Raw genomic sequence first — 21,213 nt, 5'->3', positions numbered from 1 at the left:
GTGTTATGCTTGTCATTAGCATGCATGGGCGAACCCCTGTGCATGCATTCATGCAGAGTTTGTGCCTGTGCGGTGCTTGTTTGCATGCATGTGTTATGGATTAGTCACAGGTACATGTCTGCACTCCAGCACAGCCAGGGGGCGCTTATCTAAAAATAGTAATAATCCCAGAGGAGTGTGTGTTCTGTCTTCCATCCTCTCTCCCCCTCTGGCCACGCCTGGAGGGGTTGGAGGTGCAGGGCTGCTGGGCGGAGGCTGTGAACGCTTCAAGAATTTGTCTCACCTACATGTTTGCACACTCATAAGCATGCAGGACCACGATGTGCTGCCACACCATGCTGTTGCTGATTATAGAGCTACACCTTTGTCGATAAAACCATATTGGTATCTATACGAAAAGATACTCATACAAACTGTACAGAATACTGAGGTAAACATCATCCCACTACAAAAACACATAATTGTTCCCTGGTTGAAAATCCATCCACTTTTATTGACTTCTTCTCCACTGCAACACGCAGCTCATTTGGTTCTTGCTTCATCAGGGAATTTTTTATGCGGCCCTGATGCGGCTCAGCCTTTTGAAGAGTAGGCGAGTTATGTCTCTGTATAGTGTAAAGAAAGCAGAAAGAGAACAGTGAAGCCAGGGGCCCCACAAGCAACTTCTGCTGGAAACTACTGAAGATTTAAGTGAACTAAAAGTAGCCCAAGTTTTCGTTTCTATCTTTTTTTTCCCATCCTTTTTTTGTTGGAGGCAGCAACCTTCATTTCACTGAGACAGCTTTTTGCATTTATTAGAGAAGGAAAAAAAACGCATAAATACACTGATGGAAAACTTTTTAGCAGAGGTCAATGCCAGGTAAGGGTGCTTCTACGGGTCATTTTCGGTATGGAGCGCCAGATGGTGGTCGTCAGGTGAGATGCATTGTGGGACTGGGAGGGATGCTTAGGGCGTACCTGTGAGATTTTAAAAAGAGGGGTTATTTTGGGAGAGACACATCTTTTGCTCACCTTTATGACTTCATGCATCTGCGCGGAATGTTATGTGCATGTCAGGTCTGTGTGTGTGTGTGTTTGTGTGTGTGTGTGCACATATGTGGGTGTGTGCTTACATGCACATTTGACCAAACATTCATAATTGGGCCCAGTAGCTCTTTAGACTTTGGCTCGGCGCTGTCGTCATGCCAACCGACCACTTTACTTTTGTGCCGTTCCCATTTTGTGTCGAGATGGCAACTGCATGCAGATGCCTCACACAACACGGCAGAATGCACCAATCATTAGTCCACAGGCTGCATCCTTACCTTGTGTCCTTTTAGGGCTGGTTCTTTTGTGTCCTTTGGTAAACGCTGTTTCTTTGTTACAGTAGCCTGGCACCCGTCTACCGAACCCTGATAATTGTGTCGGTGGCACGTGTTGTGCTTCACGTGTGTATGTGTCTGTGTGGCACCTTTTTTAAGTGTGTGCATGGTACAAGTATGTCAGTGTGCTAGTCTCATTAAGGGATTATTGCCGTTCCTGGACACCTCTCCAAGCGTCTGATTTGACTGAGACAAGCTGATCCCTCCAATCACAGCACCTGCTGTGGTGTCATCTGGAGAGCAGGAATAACCATAGATCAGCCCTGGAATGAAAAAAAAAGAAGGAAGAAGGAAAAAAGGAGAAGAAGATGATAGGAAGGAGGAAAGAGGCAACTGAGATTGAGTTGGGGAAGCAGTTGGCTTATGAATTATATATAAAAACTATTAGACATAAAGAGAATGACAGAGGAAAGGCTGGGATGAGGAGAACTTCTTCAGTCACACTCGATGCGTCAAAGAGATATTTTCTCTCTTGAAACCGACCGTTAGGCAGCCCATTTCTGAGTCAGACCCTCTCTGTTCTTAAATAACTTCTTCCTTGTCTGCCTGTCTCCCTCCGACTCTCTCCTTCTGACTACACTCGTGCCAATTAAACAAACCACCAAAGAATTATATAATTTGATCAAAGCATTATATTTAAATGAATTCACAAGTAGTGTATACGTGTTGGTTCTTAGAGCCAGCATATGAGCACCTAATTGGATAAAACTGCTTTTCTTAATCAAATCAGCATGTCACACTTAATCGAACATTGTATACCGTTTCACTGTAGATCACAATAATACATTAAAATATCACCCCAAATTTTTAATTAGAGCGATACAATCAGGCCTTTGAAAGTTCAGTGCCGATGTATGTTATTCTCTTTATAGCTGAGAATCTTTTTTATACATGAAATTAATGCATCTGATCTGTCTGATGCAATCGACAATTACTTGGAGCTATTACACTAGCGTTCATCCAATGAACAGATTTTCAGTGGGCTTAAGCAGGCGGGCCAGCGCCCAATCAGGATCCGAGCTCGACTTGAGGCTGATCAGGTTACTCCAGCTGAAGTGTTGCGTTCTGAGTGCGGCTCAATCAGTCCCATTAATGGATTAACAGGCAGCATGTAAATGTTGCTCCGGTGGCTCGGTCCCTCTCTCGTGCTCTCGTAATTGTTAACTATGAAGTTCACATCAAAACTAATAGCCGGTCTGATGCCATTACCCCCACGCTTTTGTTGCCATTGGCAACCGATAGAGTCCCCTGCTCTGTGTAGAGAGTCTGTCGCCGTGTTTGAATGTGGAGCGAGAGAAGAGATAGACACAGACTCAGCAAAAGAGCGAGAGTAAAAGAGCATAATAAAGAGGGGAATCAAAAGAGATATACTGGATTCTGATCATTCAGGGGGAAGAAAAGGACACACGTTTGGTCTTGACAGATGTAAATGTCAGCTGGATAGTTGGGTCTGAATGGTAGTGAATGGAGAATACCTATGCCTATGTGTTTCCCTTTTTTCTTCCAATGTGTGTGTGTGCGTCTAACAGAGGCTGCGGGGGCTGAGACACACAGCAGAGCCACAGCAGACATGAGCAGCCCTGAGGAAAGCCTCGTCCTTCACTGGCCAATTTTTTTTTTTTTTTAACACTACACCATATGTGTCTTCCTCTGCTATGCATTTTACCTGAACTTGTTTGCTCATTCCTGTGAGCACGCAGTTTTTTTTTTTTCCTTTTCAGGAAGGTGAAGTAAAGGAGAGTAGGCTCTTGATGCAACTCATCACCGAGCTCACTGCTACTGTCTCCTGCCTTGTCTGCTCAAAGAGCTCTGGCACCCCGCTGGGAAAGATGAGAGGCTTGATTACAGTCAAATTAGCAAATGAGCAGGTTAATTACAGAACCAAATTCCTGTATAAGAACTGTCATTTCTCTGAGAGATGCTCCCGCTCCCTGCTCAAAGAGCCTAAAGAAAAGGGGGAGAAGGAGGGGCGGAGGAGGAGAAAAGGCAGAGGACGAATGCCTTTTTCCTCCTTTTCTTTTTCAAGAAAAACTCCCTGCTTTCTGCCCCTTTTAGCTCAGAAGCTTGCCGTTTGAGGTTAAGGGGAAATGGTTGCATCAATGAGCTATTATTTTTTTCAGAGGACACTTTTTCCCCTTGCATTTTCTCTCCCTCTCTCTCTTTCTCTCTCCCCCTTCCCCTCACTCAGGAGACTGCATCAAACCCCTCACTCCAGCTTTCTACCCACTCTCCCGCTCACTGGCTTTCATCCTTCACTTCACAGGAGCCTTTGGGAGGCTTCAGATTTTTTATTTGCTACAACCACGTAGAAAAGGAATTTCTGAGACATCGCCTAAAGTTTGCAAGGACGTTCCATTTCACACACAGAGAGAATGTGGAGTGAGCTCGCTGGAGAAAAGGTAAAAGTAATTAGGGAGAAAAGGTAGTTGGTTTTTTTCCGCCGACCTTGGTTAGCGCGGGCCACTGTTGTTCAGTTTGCTGATGTCACAAGCCAGTGATAAGTGTTTAGGAGCTACGTGACGCAGCACGCTGAACGCACTGCTTTGGTTTGGCCAGTGGTTTATGTGGAGTTTTATGACTGCAGGGATGGTGTGTGTGTGTGTGTGTGTGTGTGTGTGTGTGTGTGTGTGTGTGTGTGTGTGTGTGTGTGTGAGTGAGAGAGTGAGAGAGTGAGAGAGAGAGAGAGAGAGATGGATGGATTTTGTGGGCAGATGTGTATGAAGTCTGGAGCAAATGGAGTGAGAAGCTGAGCAGCTGGCAGAGGACAAGGAGTAGGCTAGTGAAGAGGATAGGAGATTCACACACACACACACACACACACCAGCAACAATGATTCAGGCTAGTGGCACACATACACACACGTAGTGACATGACTCACACCAGTTCACTTACCAGACGCCGTCATTTGTGTGTCATCTCTGAGACAACCTACTGCAACACCGCTAACTTAATTTCTCCTGCGTTGTCACCGGGGTGTCATCGTCTGTCATCAGTTCAGTAAATTAGAGTTTCACTCCGGCAAGTGTTCCCAGGGAATTTGTCTCGGATGTAGTCATATCTCTTAATGGAACTGAAGTTGTGAGAGTTGGCAGTTGGCTCTTTATGGATTTTATGGGTGCTGTTGTAGCCAGAGGGATACACAGAGATGTGTCGGAGGTCTGCACGGATACACTCAGAGATGTGTGGGGGGGGGGGGGGGGGGGCAGCTTGAAGAGGGCTGTTCAGTGACCAAGAGCAGTGGGAAGGCATCTATATTTTATCTGCCATTCATATTTGAGTGAGGGAGAAGATGGGAGAAACTGAACATGCTCTTTGTGTATCTTTCAGCGGACGGCGTTCTGTTCAGACACACATCAGCGCAGGTTATCCTTTTTAAATTACAGCATCAGCAACACACGCCCTTTGCTCTTTCTTCCCCCATTTCCCTACATCCATGGTTCTCTCCTCCTCTCCGTTTTCCTCCTCCCACTTAGACAACTCTATTGGATTTTTAGTCCATTCCAAATGAATTGAGCTGCGGCGCTCATGTCGAAACGAGCCCAGTCGATTGCCTAAATGTAACTATGCATAGTTATCGGGACTGCAGCGCAAGCCATTTGCGGGAAGCCTAAACATTATAAACAAATAAAGCAGCCGTATTGCCTCCAGGCCCTTGGTTAGGAATGCGCTGCAGTGTCTGGTGAATGGGCAGCCAGCGTGAAATCCAATATAGGCCTGTGTGTGGAGGAGGAGGGAGAGCACTCCACTCCAATCTTCATCAATATAGCACTATACAAGACTGGTGCGGCTGCTGCCACCAAAATACAACCACTATTATTTTGACCACTCCATGCCACATCTGATACAACAACTACCACTACTACTACTGCTGCTGTTTCTTAAAGGAATTGGACTGTTCTGCAAGGGTTCTGTGGTTACACGAGTCCCCTACGGAGCTGTAATCAATCTCTACAGCTAATCAGAGCAAGGAACTCATGGTGGTTCTTAAAAGTGTCTTCAGATCTCAGGTGGATCTTAAAACTGTCCTCTGATACTGTTGATTTCAAACATTTCATCCACTCCTACAGGGTTATATTTTATAGCATCGTTTTGGCCTTGCTTTAGTGGCAGCCTACAGAACATTTTTCATAAACAGGGCTCTCTAAAGTGCCAGTGTAGGCGTAGGACAAAAAAGGCAACTTTACCCACTGCCTTTGCATATTTTAACGTCTATTGCAATCACAATGGCCGCCACAAAATCGGTGAATGCAAGTGTGGTTTCACTGGAAGAGGAAGCTTTTATTAACAGCTCAAAATTATGATGTTGGACGCTGCAGTCAAGCCATTCTGACAAAACAAAAAAAGAATCACCTCCCGGCATGATTTCACATGGCCCTGAGCGGGCTGTGTTTTCTCCTATCTCCCCCAACAATTCTGTTCTCGACCATGTTTATCTCTTATCACTGTGTCCTAATGGTTTAGTGTGGTACAGGAGCTGTGAGGGATAAATCACCGAGGGTCTGGGTGCTGTGAGACATGCACACCTAGAGGACTCCTTTCTCCTTCTCTGATTTGCTGAAAACATCTCCCGGTTACCATGGAAACCCCTTTATCACCGGCAGTTATTGTGACATTGACCCAGAGCAAGACCAGGGCTAAGTGTGATGACCTCACACCATTTGTTGCAGGGTGCCTTTCAATGACCTGCCTGGTGTGCTTCAGTTGCTGGAGGATATATGTGCTCCATGAGACCGCACACTGAGGCACACACACACACACACATCTCTAGGCTTGTTGCATTTGCATGCTTCACTCAAGCACTCTGTGTGTGTGACTTTGTCTTTGTGAGTGCAGTTGGGTGTGTGTTTAAAGCATGCACACAGATCAGGCACAATGTTAAAGGGTAACATGTGCCTTTACTGGTGTATGACCTTGGGGTAGCCTCAGATTGCCAGACATTAACCCAGCCACAGGCCTTATCCTCGACAACCTCTCAAATAACCACAACCCTGTCTCATCACTGCAAACAGAATCCATCTTGACAAGTCATTTATTCTTATTTCCAATTTTACCGACTTACTTTTCATAACACAAAGTGAAACAAATCTGCCAATTGGATGTGATAGCTCATTTGTTTCTGTCATGCCAAAGTGGGACATTTCTCGAATTAAGACGCAGTTGTAAAGGATCACCCGCCGCAACACTTGTTGCATGAGAGATTGTGTAATACATCTAAATATATCTCACCCCACAGGGGAGATTGCTGGTGTCCTTATTTTTGGTGACAGTTTTTTTTTTTTTTCCTTTTTGGAAGACTGGATATGAAATTAGAGATAATTATTTTGGCATGAATAGTTTTTAAAGTCTTCATAATTGGTTTTCAGGAAATGCATTTTCACGCATGTTATTTTGCAACCTTATGACTCACTCTACCCCAAAGATAGCGCATGGAAACCTATGTAAAGCCTCTTGCTGGTAGCTCCGTGTGTCACATTCTAACCCAGTGTGTAACTCCAACTGCTGCATTAATCCATTTCTCTCTATTGGGCAGCCATTATGGATATGGCTGGTTTATGAAGTATTTTTATGAGATGGCTTTGGCTTTTTGTCCAGCTCTACAGCAAAGTGGCCCCCGCAAAAGCCTAGCTGTCGTTCTCTCGTCTCCCCCTCTTACCCCTCATTTCTTTTCTTCTGTGTGCCTTCCCAGCCACATCCTCTCTAATGAAGCTAAATCTAGCATGCTAAATGGGACCAGTCAGCTATGTCATTGGTGCTGGAGCGGCCATAGCTGTCTTCTATTGGCCCCCGAAGGCACAAACACCACTCCAAGACGACGAGTCGATGGCATTAGAAGCGTTCACAGTACAGCGGGCACAGACAATGTAGACCCAAGCAGGCAAGCACTTATCTTGTGGTAGCTCTGAAATATGGGTACCATGCATGCATCCAAAGACAGAGGCGCCCACGTGTGGGCTGGAGAGAACAGATAAAGTAACAGAGTCAAAATGTGTATGTGAAAGTGCAACTGTAGCCGCAGTCGAGATTGGTACTGTACCAGAGATCAAGAGTAGAGAGACGCGCTCTGCAGGATACCAGCCTGTCAATTGCGCCGCTCTCAGCTTCAAAGTTCTCAGCTTCAGGATTTCATATAGAATCTAATGGCTTTGGAGTGTGAGTGCACACAGTAACACAAGTGGGAAAGCGCCGTAATACAGGACCCTACATGACAATCCAAAAAGCGCACACACACACATACGCGCACACGGTGTGTCAAATCTCCTACTGAAGTCCGATATATCCCTCACAAACCCATTAAAGGTGCTTCATACAACAGCCTCTCACAGGATACTGAGAGAGGGAAGTGAGAGCAGCACAGACTGAGAGAGAAACACAGAGAGTGGGAGAGCCAGGTATTTGTTAGGTGCTCAAAGTTAAAAACACATTCTGGCAGGTAAAAGTGTACGTTTTATACCCAGGTGTATTTTCTATGTTATCTCAGATATTAAAACATACAGTGATAACGCTTTTTTGCTTATTAAGTTGTAATGTACAAATTGGAGGGTGGATGAAATATTATGAAGAGTGCCTCTGTACCCTTTTGTAGAGGATTACAGTATAAAAATGTTCTATCACTACTAAGCTCATCTTCTCTAGCTGAAAAATGAAGTAGTGCCCTGACTGCCTTGTACAGCAGCAGCCAGCCCACATGTTCGAGGGTATGCTATACTAAATGTGAGCTTGCTTAAATATGGTTTGAAGCACAGGTATCGATGTAATTGTGAAATGATAGTGAATGCAGATATACCAGAATCATTGATAGTGATACAAAACTATCAAAGTTAACACATAAATAGGTTCACAATCGTTGATTGCTAATGAAATGCAGTGCATCAGTCACTTTATCAAACTTGCATGCTTTGCAATGCTGGAGCCGAGTTAGCGAAATGCAGTAACAGGGCATGAATGTTAGCAAAGGAGAGAGAGAGAAGGAGAGAAGGTGCTCGGTGTATTATAGGAGGTCCCCCGGCAGACTAGGCCTATGTCAGCCTAACTAGGGGCTGGTCCAAGGCAAGCCTTAGCCAGCCCTAACTATAAGCTTTATAGTTAGGGCTAACTATAAAGGGGCTAACACATAGAGACAGACAACCATTCACACTCACATTCACACCTACAGCCAGTTTAGAGTCACCAGTTAACCTGCATGTCTTTGGACTGTGGGAGGAAGCCGGAGTACCCAAGAAAGCCCATGCTGACACGGAGAGAACATGCAAACTCCACTCCGATACACTGGAATAACTTTGGTCATCCCCCAACTTTTCATCTGGCGCCAACATCAGGTCAAAAACTCAATTCATTCATTCATTATGCATAACCGCTTATCCTGTTAAGGGTCCCTGAGGGGGGTGGAGCCTATCCCAGCTTCAATTAGGGCAAGAGGCCGGGTACACCTTGAGCAGGTCGCCAGACTAAAAATTCAGTTCGTCTAGTCTCGCTCACCAGACCTTTCTCAAGAAAAGAAAGGTCTGGCTGCGCCAACTCTCACTTTGAGATTGGAGAAAAAAACGCCCGGCTGCTTGTACTTCTTTCAACCAATCACAATCGCTCTGGGCGGTGCCACAGCAACGGTGCGCTTGCAAAAATATTGCCGGGGGGAAACAGGTTTTGGTGTAACACGCCCACAAATATCACCTACAGGACGCGAACCATGGCAGAAAAATGGCTATATCCCCGCAAGATCAAACACCGCAAAAGTTAGTAAAGGACGTGTTGAAAACGGTTGAAAACTGCTACACAACCGGAGGTGGTAGGGCGGGACTTAAGCGGGTGGCTCGTTCCGCCCAATGAGAGGCTGATCTCTGCAGCAAACTTCCGCCCACTCAGACTACAATTCGTCCAATTTGATAAAAATGTATGATTTACAAAAAAAATAAATGCCAAAGTAAGACAATAAACTTGCATGTATTAGCTTTTAAACATCAGCATGACAACATGAGTGCATTGTGAGCATGTTAGCTTGCTAATATTAGCATTTAGCTCAAAGCATGGGTCTAGTCTCTTTTTGATGTCTTGTTGCTTGTGCCATTAATGTTTGTTACTTGCATGTTCTTGCCTTCCTGCTAAACAGGATTTTTTTCTTCATATCCAAAGCTCATACACGCAGACACAAAAGCACTTCATCCCGGAGACATCCCTTTTTACTACATGTTGCCATGGTGTTTAAATACCTAGGTTTATCCTTTTACTACACAAACTTTTAAGTGCTTTGGGCCTGCTATTTTTATACTTTGCTCACACATAAATCCCATGCAGGCTTCATGGTTAAATGCTATCTTTAAGGTCGGGCTCTGTATCTTTGAAAAAAAAAAAGAAGAAGCCACAAATAGAGGACACGTTTAGTTATTCAGTCAGCTTATATGTTTCAGGCCTGCTTACTTAAAATCCACTCAGCTTTCAATCAGCTTAACATGTCATCATGTGCAAGTTTACACTCTCCATCTCTGGAGGTCGTCGCTCCACATGGAGGAATAAAAGCATCCTGCACTAGTTCTGGCAAAGTAACGGAATGACTCACTGCAGCTTGTTTTTGATCTACATGTATCTACCTGGGTTGATGTGAGACGCCCGTGCATGGCTGGCAATCTGGTCTCCTCCCCGCTTTCCCCCTATTTGACATTTCAGCCTGCGGAAATGACTCTTCTCTGGCATTTATTCACTGCTCCAGGCTTGCACAGCCCTATAGCTGCTGTCATTTACACTTTTTAATGTGTGTGTTAGTGCTACTCTTTTCTGTTTAGTTAAACAACAGCTGACTTTCCTTTAAAGAGACAGAATGGTAGTGAAAACTGCTACAGTGTCCCACAGCATTTTACCCCTGCATGGAGTTATGGCGTGCACATGCACAGACAGGCGCACACAGGCGATGCATGTTGTACAGTAAAAGCCAGCCAAAGCCCTCAGTGTGTCACCTCTGTCATAGTGTTAATTAGACAGTGTCACCGTCTGTCCCCAGTGACATTTATTGCACATTTGAATATTTTACCCAGACAGATGGTAAGAATGTCAAGGCGTGACACTGAGTTATTAAGCCCTAGCCCTCTCCCTCGGCGACAGAATGCAGGGCTTGTCAGCACTCGATTGTTTTAATAACTCACTGGCAGTACCGCGGCAAAGTTTGCCCTGACTCTATGTGCTGCAGCTAGTTCCTAGGGCATAGGTGAAAGAGCCCACACACTCTCACGCGCACATCGTAGCACACGCACACACCAGCATGAGGAAGAGCAGGAATTCCCTCACTGAATAAAAGAACAGGTAGTATGGCTCTGTGACCCCTCTCCTGACATTATCCATCTGTATACTGCCATGCGTTTCTATATCGCACATGACCTTCACCTGCGCTAACACTCTTGTCAGATGCGCAGCTCTGCATGGATGTACTCCGCAACCTTAGAATATGATACCACGCTGTCACACTATCGTCGTGTTCTTCTCGCTCCCCTCTCACATACAATGAGTTCATTCACTGCATTTTGAACATCTAGCTTTCTTATATTGTTGCAGACAAAGTGAAGAGAAAATACTTCTCCTTTTGAATAAAATATCATCTTCATGTACACTATTTTCCCCAGTAAAGGTGTGTCATGATGCTAGCTTTCAAACCCCGGTATCTGGTAGGATTTCACCTTGACAAGCTGCTGAGAAGCTCGACTCGACATTTGTATTCCATTAAAAGAAAAATGATCGAAGTTGACTTGAGCTATGCTACAAATTTGTTGAGGTCACCAAACTGCATGAACTCAACTACAATCATAAAATAGGCGTACGCTGCTTCTCCTCAATCGTCGAAATAACACGGGTGAATCAAAGAGATTTCAGAGGATGTGTTTGGCCTCGTGGGCATGCTGCATACTCGTAGCAATAAGGGCAGGGAAACCTGCTTAAATTAAGTTCTGCTGGCAGGTGTTTGGTTGGATCCTTATCAGCTGATGATCAAACAATGGCAGATTGTGGAGCAGAAGCTGTGGCAACGATCCCTGCTGCAGAAGATTTATACTAACGTGCACTAGAATGAGATAAATATCTGTGTGGCCATTTTTAAGTGTCTATCAGGCTATAAGTAGATGTCACACAGGCTACAACGTGCAAAAGTGCCGGCAAATATGATTCAACATGTTTCCATCAATTTTAAAAAGCCCACACTGGCACTGTTTTTACTTGTTCTACATTTTTTGTATCAGACAAAAAAGAGAGCACAAAGCTTTCTCGTGAAGTGACAACCCAGTAAACCTAGTAAGTGTGTGAAAGGAGCCAGAAAATAAACTGAGCCCACTTGTCAACATTATTGCATGCTACATTTGCTAAACAGACTCACTGTTACTTAAAGATTGCAGTGTAAAATTAGCATTAACAACTGAGCGAAGGCAATCTTGGCGATGATTTTTTTTTCTTGCATTATTCATTTTCCTTATTGAGAAGAAGCAGAATGAAATTGTGATTCAAATTGTGTGAAGAACACAGAGGGAGAAAGTGAAAAGAAGTTTCTAGTATGCCCCTCACAGCTGTGGCATCTGTCTAAAATGAGCCCAGGGTGTTGTGGAGAGACTCAACTGAGCTGTAAATTTGGAGCATATTCTCATGTTGTTACGGAGTGGATGTGAATGCCCTTTAATGCAGATAAATACTGGGCAAATATTGATTTGTTTGTGCTTTATTTTGTGTTTATACTGTAGCAGGCCTGTAGCCCCAAAAGTGGACTCCTGGCATCCCTTGCTACTGCGTAAAAAAAACTCCATTCCTCTGTTGTTTTTTTACAACAGTGTGAGTTTATAATATAAGCCAGAATTGTTTAGTTATTCTAGCTATATCCTCCCCGCTGTCGCCATGTCTCATTCCCACAGCTCATTCTCATCTTGTCCGTCATTTCTCCCTTGAGTTTTTGAGCTATGTGTAATTACCCAGTTTGTTTGCACCTTGGCTCTAACTGCCTCGTCTTGTCACAGCCAGCTCGCGTTCACAGGAAGCATGTGTGCGCATGCGATGGGTCTGCATGCACCCAGTCGGTCTTTAGCAAATATGGGTGTGACGGCTAAGAACATGCAACAGTGCTAGTGTGTTTCTGTGCACATGTGTGCGTCACCCCGAGCCCACTCTGGCAGACATGGAGAGACAGAGAGAGGGACCTTGTCGTCTCTAATCCCTTTGTTTTGAGTCAGATTAGAGCTTTGCGAGGCGTTTGCGAGGCCTGCAGAATGTGGATTTAAGGATTAGTCTAATAAACAGAGGCTCTGTGGCACTCTGCAGCCCAGTGTGGAGATTACACAGGCACCGAGAGCAAGGAAGAGAGAGGGGTGGATTGCCCCCCCCCCCTCCCCACACACACACACACACTCTTCCCTTCATTTCCATCCTGACAAATGACGGGATGAGAGGAGAAGAAATGTAGAGGGGGAAAGGGAAGGTGGGTGAGGTCTCTCTTCACAGTTCCTGATCAGTGTGGCAACTTTCATCTCATTCCCTGCAGGGACCACAACTCTGAGTCACATATGCAGACCTTGGGATATGAAACTTTTATCCGGCACTCTTGTACGACCTCAACAATACTTCATAATTACTGCATTCAGGCTGGCTGATCACAGGGGACGTCCCCTCGTTCTCATTCATGCTCAGCAAAGAATGCACAGAACAAGTATTCAGTATTAACTCAGAAGAGGAAAACTATTAATCCACTAAGAAAAAAAATCACATCTGCTCAACAGTTCCAGCACATTCAGTAATACCGTCTGCTAAATATGTTGGTCGTTTCTGTCCTATTTCAGCACGGTATGAAAATCAACTTGCAGAGGCTTGAAATCTGATAGAACTAGGTTCAATTACAGAGAATATATCTTGTTTTATTTTTGTAAGTGACCTTATTGTTGTGTGGCGGTGCGGATGAAAGGTGGCCTAATTTGTAAAGTCTACCACTGACTTATTGTGTGCTCGCTTGCTAATGAGGGGCTCCAAAATCGGAGATACGAGCACTTGCTGCACGACATCGCAGGGTTCCAAGCCGTGGGACATTTAAATGCAGAAGACGCACAATAATCACACACTGACATCATGAAAATTATAATGTGAATTGGACAGCAGCGGGCAACTTTACTTGTGTATTCTTGTGGCGACGGGTTATTATGAAAGCCGAACGTACAAAAATGGCCTCAGTGCATCAATATCATGGCAATGTCAATGACAGAGAAACATGGCAACGGATACTCATGCAAATACAAATAGTGACACAGCAAGTGAATACCACGACCGATCACACTTAATAAGCAAGTGATTTTTTCCTATTTGGCTAAAAGAGGTGTTTGAGGTAATGAGGCGAGGTGTGTGGGAGAGAGAGTGATGAAATGTTTCCTGTCCTGCACGCCCCTCAGCTGTTGGCTCACAGATCATCTTGGATCCAAAACGGACCGCAGTTTCCAGTTGAACCTGAGCCATGCAAGCAGCCCCAGCCATCCCTTTTGCCTTGTGTGTGTGTGTGTGTGTGTATGTGTGCGTTTAATTTTTTGTGTGTCTTTGCGTGCGTGCACTTTCAATGCCACCCGAGATCGAAGACATGATTAATGACTCTGCGTGGTGAGGAGCCTCTCAGTCAGGGCCCGGTCCAAAGCTCATACAAGGCAGGCTTGTGTGTGTGTGTGTGTGTGTGTGTGTGTGTTAGAAAAAGAATGATAGAGGTCATGGTGTGTTTATAAATGTGGATACATACAGGAATATTTATATATGCCAATACGTGTGAGTACAACACACATACACACTTCGATCTCCACACAGGAAGTAATCAGGATGCTGAGCCACTCCCTTGACAGTTTTCTCTACACACACATCTTTACAGCTGAAATGTGTTATCCATACAGTGAAATTGTACATAATGGGATATTTGTCCAAAAAGCTATTAATGACTATACAGTGTTAAAAGTAATTACATAGATTCAGTATGCACAGCAAGAGAAGATTTTACTGGTGAAAAGAACTAATTAATCGTAAGGATAATAAGGATTTACACTCAAAGATATGATGTCAAATATAAGCTGCTCTTAAGGGAAATCTAAACATGTAATTGGATGCTTTGATGAACTGTACGTATAATATTTGGACCTTGAGTAGGACGCTCTTCCTGAAATCAAGATACAAGCAGGGTGGGGTTTTTTTGGGGGGGGGGGGGGGGGTGCGGCGTGTAATTGAGCACAAGTTTCATACGACGATTTGTTTTTCCTCTTTATTCTCACGCAACCTCTCTGTACTCGGCTCTCTCCCCGTCTCCTCTTTTTGTTTCTCTCAGTCACTCCGAGTCTTCCTCCCTTTGTCTTTGTGAACAAACTGTGTAAACAACTTAATTTGAGCAGCAGCACAAAAACAGCAGAAAATTGAGAGCAAAATGCTTTATAGCCACAATTTTGTCTTTTGTGATAACGTGGCCTTGTGTTTTCAATAGGCCGTCTTTTGCTATTCAAATTCCCTTTCAAATTTAAAAAAAAAAAAAAGAAAAGAGAGAGAGAGAGAGGAAAGAAAAAGACACCAAATGAAGAACTTCGTCTCCTGTTGACAGAGTGTTGGAAAGAGTGGATGAATTTTCTGATGGAAAGGCTCCATGCTGTGTTTTATCAGGCTTTTAGCCACCAGTCTCGTTGGCTGATTGTTGCTTTTGGTTTGGTTACAATTGAATTAAATGAGCCAGATAATGACTGCTTTACAGGCTCTTCTAATCCAACCATAAGATAAGATCAGATAGAAATGGCTGTATCTATATCTATGTGCTAAATGTAGTTGTGTTCACATTCATCAAGTTCCCAAGGAGTCGCATGTTGCACATATGGGTTTAGATTTATACAGTGAGTCATGCTATGAACATAGATAAAACAATCAATTAGTCGAATGAAAGAAAGATACTTGGCAACTATTTTTTTATTGATTAGTCCTTTGTGTATTGTGTTTTTTTCTTTTTTTTTTCCTCAGCTAAAACAGTTCCAGCTTCTCGATTTTGAAGATTCACTGCTTTTCTTTGTCTTACTTGATCAAAAGCTGAAAGTTTTTGGGGTTTGGACTGCCAGTCGGGCAAAACAAGACATTTGAAGATGTCAGCTTTAAGAAACAGGACATACATATTTTGGTTTGGAGGTCCTCCACCAGAAAATGTTGAGCATCAGACACTTAAAGTCTTGCATTATGCTGATTTATTTGCACCAAATTGTGTCTTTTCTGCATCAAATTATGGTGTAAAGTCTTTAACTGTGTCAAAATAAAAGCCTTCTGCTACTATCATGGGGTGACAAATACTCCTATCCCCTGCTGCTCCCCCCTGAAATCTCTACCTATGTTTAATTAAATGTTTTATGATGTTTTATTATTTATTAAAGGATTATTTGAGTAGATAACCTGCAGATTATTGAGTAATGATTGTTAGTTCCTGAGGAAAAATAAGCAAGAAACTGTGCAAGCTCTGATGTATAGTTTTGTCCAGAGTGTAAGAATATACTATGTATGTTAATAAATGTCAATAAATGTCAGGATAGTTTGTAGCTTATACAGAGTAAACATGCCCTTGTTGAGCCTCCTCCTAGTTAGCTGCAGTAGGAGTCATCTGGACAGGAAGCCTCCCACAGTGTGATGGCCCTAAACTGCATCTATACCAGCACTCACACACCGCCTCCGTGCTTATTTGTTTGATAAATGAGATGGCTGGATGGAATCTTTGCAGCTAATTGTCTTTGGGTAGCCAGCCAATGTACATGTAACCATTACAAATGCAGTGAAATAATACGCGCAGCCGAGCCGGGTCGATTGCGATCAGCATGTTCCCAGAGCTGCCTGTCTCTGCAGTGCTTTCTTCGGGCACATTTGAGGCATGATGCAACAAAACACATAATACCTGAGGCAATTTCAAGCCATAAATGCACTAATGCACCTACTGCTGAAACATTGCTGACCCACTGCTGGCCCTTTTTTTCACAGAGGGGCCTGTTGGTTTGACAATGTGTTTTCTACTTTCAAGTTTTTTTTTGTTAAATTGAGGACTGAATTAGGCACCTCAAATAGAATTTGACAAGCATTTTTTAGGCAAAAAGCAGCATACAATTTTCTGTATAAAACTTGTTGTGACAGAGTGTGTCAAATATGTTTTGTTTTTGACAGGTTAAGAAAACAAGATGCTCATTTTCCATGTGTAAGAAACACTCTTGAAGCATGTGGTAACACATTAGATGAGTTTTAAAAAAAAACAGTTTCTTAAAATAGCTGCATCTGTATTTAAAAAACCATGTTAACACAGTTCATATTGCTGCCTTCTTTTCTTTGATATTGGGACTCTATTCTTTCAGAGGTTGACCGGGTTCAGTGGGAATCCATCTTGTTTGATGCTCACTAATCCATTGATGTCATTAGCTTCTTATTAACTGGGTTTGATTTCTAGTTACAGTGGATTTACATTGTGTCATTTTCCATATTTTTCCTCCGGAGCTCTTATTTGCAGAGAAAAGGCCATTATCTGTACCAAACTTCACCTCTGTAATTTCGAAAATGAATTCTCCACCCTCCCTGTCGTCTTCCAATTACATTTCTCATTCTGGCTGGATTTCATGGTCACTTCACGGTCGCACACATGTCTCTTTTCTCCTTCGTCTAACCACCCTTTGTCGACTGTCAAAGGGGCACAGCGACTTGCAGGCTCATGAGGGTGTTTGCAAAGTTTTGCCTGTCTGAGTGTTTGTATATGAATATGCATGTATCTGTGTGCCTGATCTCGTGATTTCATGGTATGAGACCAGTCAGAACTCCATTAAGCCATTTTACTTCTGATAAATGAGATAATCTGTCTCAGTGTGATAATCAGGGGGGGTTAGACTGCTGTCACTGGAGTAATTAACAAAAAAAAGTTTGCTGTGAGTGTGTATGACGGTGTGTGCTTCGGCAACCTTGAGGAAAATACCCGCGTGGGTGGAATGTGATTGATATGCGTTCCAGATCTTGTGATTGACCCCCTCGGCTTTCTCCACTTTCTCCATCTATCTCTCATTCTGTGTCCTTTCTCCTGCTACTCAACTAAAACTTCACCTATAAACTATTTTTCAAGTCCTTTTACTGTGGTGCCACGCACACACCTGGTTATTGTGAATCATTTTACTACACATGAGGGACATTATATTGACACTTTTATTCCTAAATCTGTAACCCCGCCCATATAGTCTGTCTCGCAAAGTTCGGCACTGCTTTAAAGCAATAGTTTTTGGGAATTTGCTTTTTCCCTTTCACTAGGGTTAGATGAGAAGATCGATACCACTCTCCCGTCTGTGCATTAAATGCAGAGCTGGGGCCGGGAGGCAATTAGCCTAGCTTAGCATAAAGACTAGAGGGTTTCAGGGTTAAGCACTGTAACTATTTTTTAGCAAATAGAGAGCCAGAGTCCTGACATCACCTTCAAGCTCGTTGTTGTTCCACTGGCTTCTGTACCACAGTGCAACCTCTCATTTAGCATTTCTTTTTTGTCTTCCTGAAAAGTTTTCCTGGGGTTTAGCAAACTTGGAATCCATCCTCTGTTGGTCTGACTATGATAAACCTCTCGGGACACCGACCAATATTTCAGGGCTTCCGGTGAAGCCAGCAGATATTGGGGCCAAGACTTCCTTTGCCGTTCGCTGTTCATTTCAGATAATCTTCATAAACAGGTCAGAAAGTCAGAAAAAGCTAATAAAAAGACTAATTGTCGTTACAGGATAGACAGTGGGTCCAAGATTGCATTTCTACTAGTGCGTTCCACTTCTTTTGCTCTCTACATGGACTTTTCACTTGCAGCTCAAACGCGATTGGTCAATACTGCTCACACTACAAACTGACCAGAAACCAGAATGCTTCCGATGCCAAAATCTTGTACCGTTGCCTAAAGATACTGCATACATATATAGATATCTGTTTACTAGGATTAGGGCAGGGATACTCAATTTGCTTTGCCTGGGGGCCACTTTTGCAAAATGACAGGAGGCCAGGGGCCAGTCAATAAACAAACATTAATATTTGACTTATAAATAATTAGCCTGGAACTCTGTTGGAGGGTCTGGGAGATCCTCCCCTGGTACTTTTTTTTAACAAGCTCTATTTTTTATGTTTTTTATGCACTCTGGCACCTTATTTACATTCAAAGTGTAAAAAAAAAATCCAGTGTGAATTCATTTGCTTTCAGTGTGAACTAGAAAATGTCCTGTGGGCTACTCGGCACCCTATCGTGGGCCAGATTTGGCCTGCTGGCTATAAGGTGATTATCGTTGAATAAGGGATTACTATCTGCATTCGAAGGTGAATGACCGTCTACTACAGCAGTTGCCATTTGAAGTTATTAGTTATTAGAAACAATCATGACCTTTACAAATTGTCTGTCAGAATAGTTATATTGTTAGCATTTACTTTTAGGCTGTCAGCTCAGCTGTGAACTCGGTTTGTCCCTTCATTGCTCTCCTTATGAGAAATTGTGTTTGTTGAAGGTCACTAAAAACAGACATCAAATAAACAACTATATTTCACTGCTTTGAAAATGTATAATCCTTAACTAAGTGAGGTGGGGCCCACAGCATACTTTTAAGTAAGTAAGTAATCTCGATAGCTTAATAGCCAGACATTTTCACGTCTTGGATTTTTGTAACATAGATGCTGTCGGTCAGTCAGTGCTACAGGTGGAGACACTGCACTTAAGTAGGCGTATGAATAAAGTGTTGTTTGTAAAGAAAAAGTTACAGCACTTACCTTCCCTGGAAACCAATTTTTAAAAAAATGTATATATATATTTTTTAGTTTGCACAGGGATTAATCAAACAAGATGTAATATATTAATTTGGGATTTTTTTAAGGTCTCAGTAGACTCTTTTTCTTTTATCTTTGAAAGGAGCAACACAAATCAGTTGATTTGACTGTTATCAAGCCATTAAATGGCCATTGTCAGTGGCGATTATGGATATGGGTTCTCAACCTACTGATGAGCTGAGAAGGCCATTATCAAGCTGTGAAATGGAAATTTCTGCTGCAAAGGACTGTCCTGAGACTTTCTTCCATGTACATGAAAGTAGGTAGCTGTGAGAGAGTTGATTAATCAACCACAGGGCTTTCACTTACGAGATCAGGATCAAGTCCCATGTGAAACCAATATTTACACACAACCATGATCTTTTTCTAAACCTAACCGCATTGTTTTGGTGCCTACACCTAAGTGAAGCAAAATTGAAACCTAACAAACAGGTAACGCCTATTAAAAGGGCTGATAATGGCATTCTGAACCTACCAGTAGGTGTAGCAGGCCCCTGCTGACCCATATCTATGAGGCTTCTGACCACAGATAACCCGATCAGGTTGGCAGCCTAGCTGTTTCCCCGTGCTTTGGGTCTTTATGCTAAGATAAAGTGATAGCCTCCTCCACTCTCTGTTTAATAAAGAGTGGTATCAAACTTCTCATCTAACTTTTACAAGAAAAGGAATAAGAGTATTTCCCCAAAACTGTGAACTATTCCTTAACATAATCATCACCATAACTTCTATCATATGCACTCAGCAGACGTACAGTGCAGACACTCAGTCGCGCACACTGACAAAGACCCATCATTTGCATAATGCCAGTCAGAATGTCCCCAAATTTCCCGAGCCAGTAGCCCTCTCCATTTCCTCGCCCTCCATTCAAGGTACAAACACATTAAGGTTGAACTCCTAATAGCCTGTGTGATGGATGCCGGAGCATAATGAGCTCTTTATGAGACTTAATACCTACTGTTAATCAATGGACATAGCAGGGCACTTTTCAATACTACCTTCTAAGCATTTTAAAATGAGCCCTCGTTGAATAGATTGACTCACATTTTGGTTCCTTCGCTCTCTTTTTTCTCCCGTCTCATTCTTCCTCCGTCCCAGCATGCAATTAGTTACATCACATATTCTGAATCAAATGATGCCTATTCTTTAGAAACGCCCGCTCTGGTATCAATACGTATAGTCCAGATAGGAGAGATATTTTGATGAAAATGCAATGCTACGGTGTAATGCAGTGGGTGGACCAGACTTCCCTCGGCCCGAAGCAATAGAAACATAGATGACCTATTTATTACCATAAATATCCCATACAAGCAGCTGCTGGAAGCGTTCCTGTCAATTACTGCTGGTTGTTGTATTGTTGTACTTTGATCTTTAGCTGCTAATGTAATGCATTGCTCAAGGCCGCTGCACTAGTATCATGCTGTATTAGCATCATAATCATGTATAATCTGCATCCACAAGTATAAGATTTGAAAGGATTAAATGTGGGCTCATTGTGATGCTATAGCAATGGACAGATGAGGTGCAAGCACAGTGAGGGTGATGTCTTCATGCACATGTTTAGTTGTGTTACAAGTAGTGTTACAAGCTGAGTCAGTGCTGGCTAACACTGTTATCTCAGCGCATGTACCTCCATACTGTATATGTGCATTTGAGTGTGTTTTGTTTCTGGGTGTTTGTGATGTTGTGTGTGTATGTGTGTGTGTATCTGCGTCTGGCTGTGTTTGATTATCCCTTACAGCCTCTAAGGGAGCGGGATTCATTCTCACTCTGATAATGAGGGAGAGACTAGCAATGCCCTCAAGTCATTTCTCCTCTTCTTCTATCCTTCCTGTTGCATCCGGCTGCTTTTCTTTCTTCCTCACCCTTTACCTTTTTTCCAGCCAAGATAATCTGCGCCTCTCTTCCCATCAATCTGTCCATCTTTCCAGTGTCTCCATTCTCTGCTTTTTTTGCCATCATTGTCTCCCCTCCTTGTGTCGCTGACATCGGTTTAAGATGACTGGACCATGTTTGAGTCACTCTCTCTTTTTATGTCATAGATTTAAAT

At 43.2% G+C, this 21,213-nt stretch overlaps 1 protein-coding gene across 1 annotated transcript in view; it reads left to right on the top strand.

Moving 5' to 3' along the window:
* The window catches only part of tenm2a (teneurin transmembrane protein 2a), a 235,680-nt gene that overhangs the window by 36,032 nt on the left and 178,435 nt on the right, over window positions 1–21,213 (top strand). The gene's annotated exons all lie outside the window — the stretch shown is intronic.

Source organism: Epinephelus moara, chromosome 4, assembly GCF_006386435.1.
Source record: "Epinephelus moara isolate mb chromosome 4, YSFRI_EMoa_1.0, whole genome shotgun sequence".
Lineage (NCBI taxonomy): Eukaryota > Metazoa > Chordata > Actinopteri > Perciformes > Serranidae > Epinephelus > Epinephelus moara.
The sequence above is the reverse complement of the archived record's forward strand: the minus strand, read 5'-3'. Positions and strand labels throughout refer to the sequence as shown.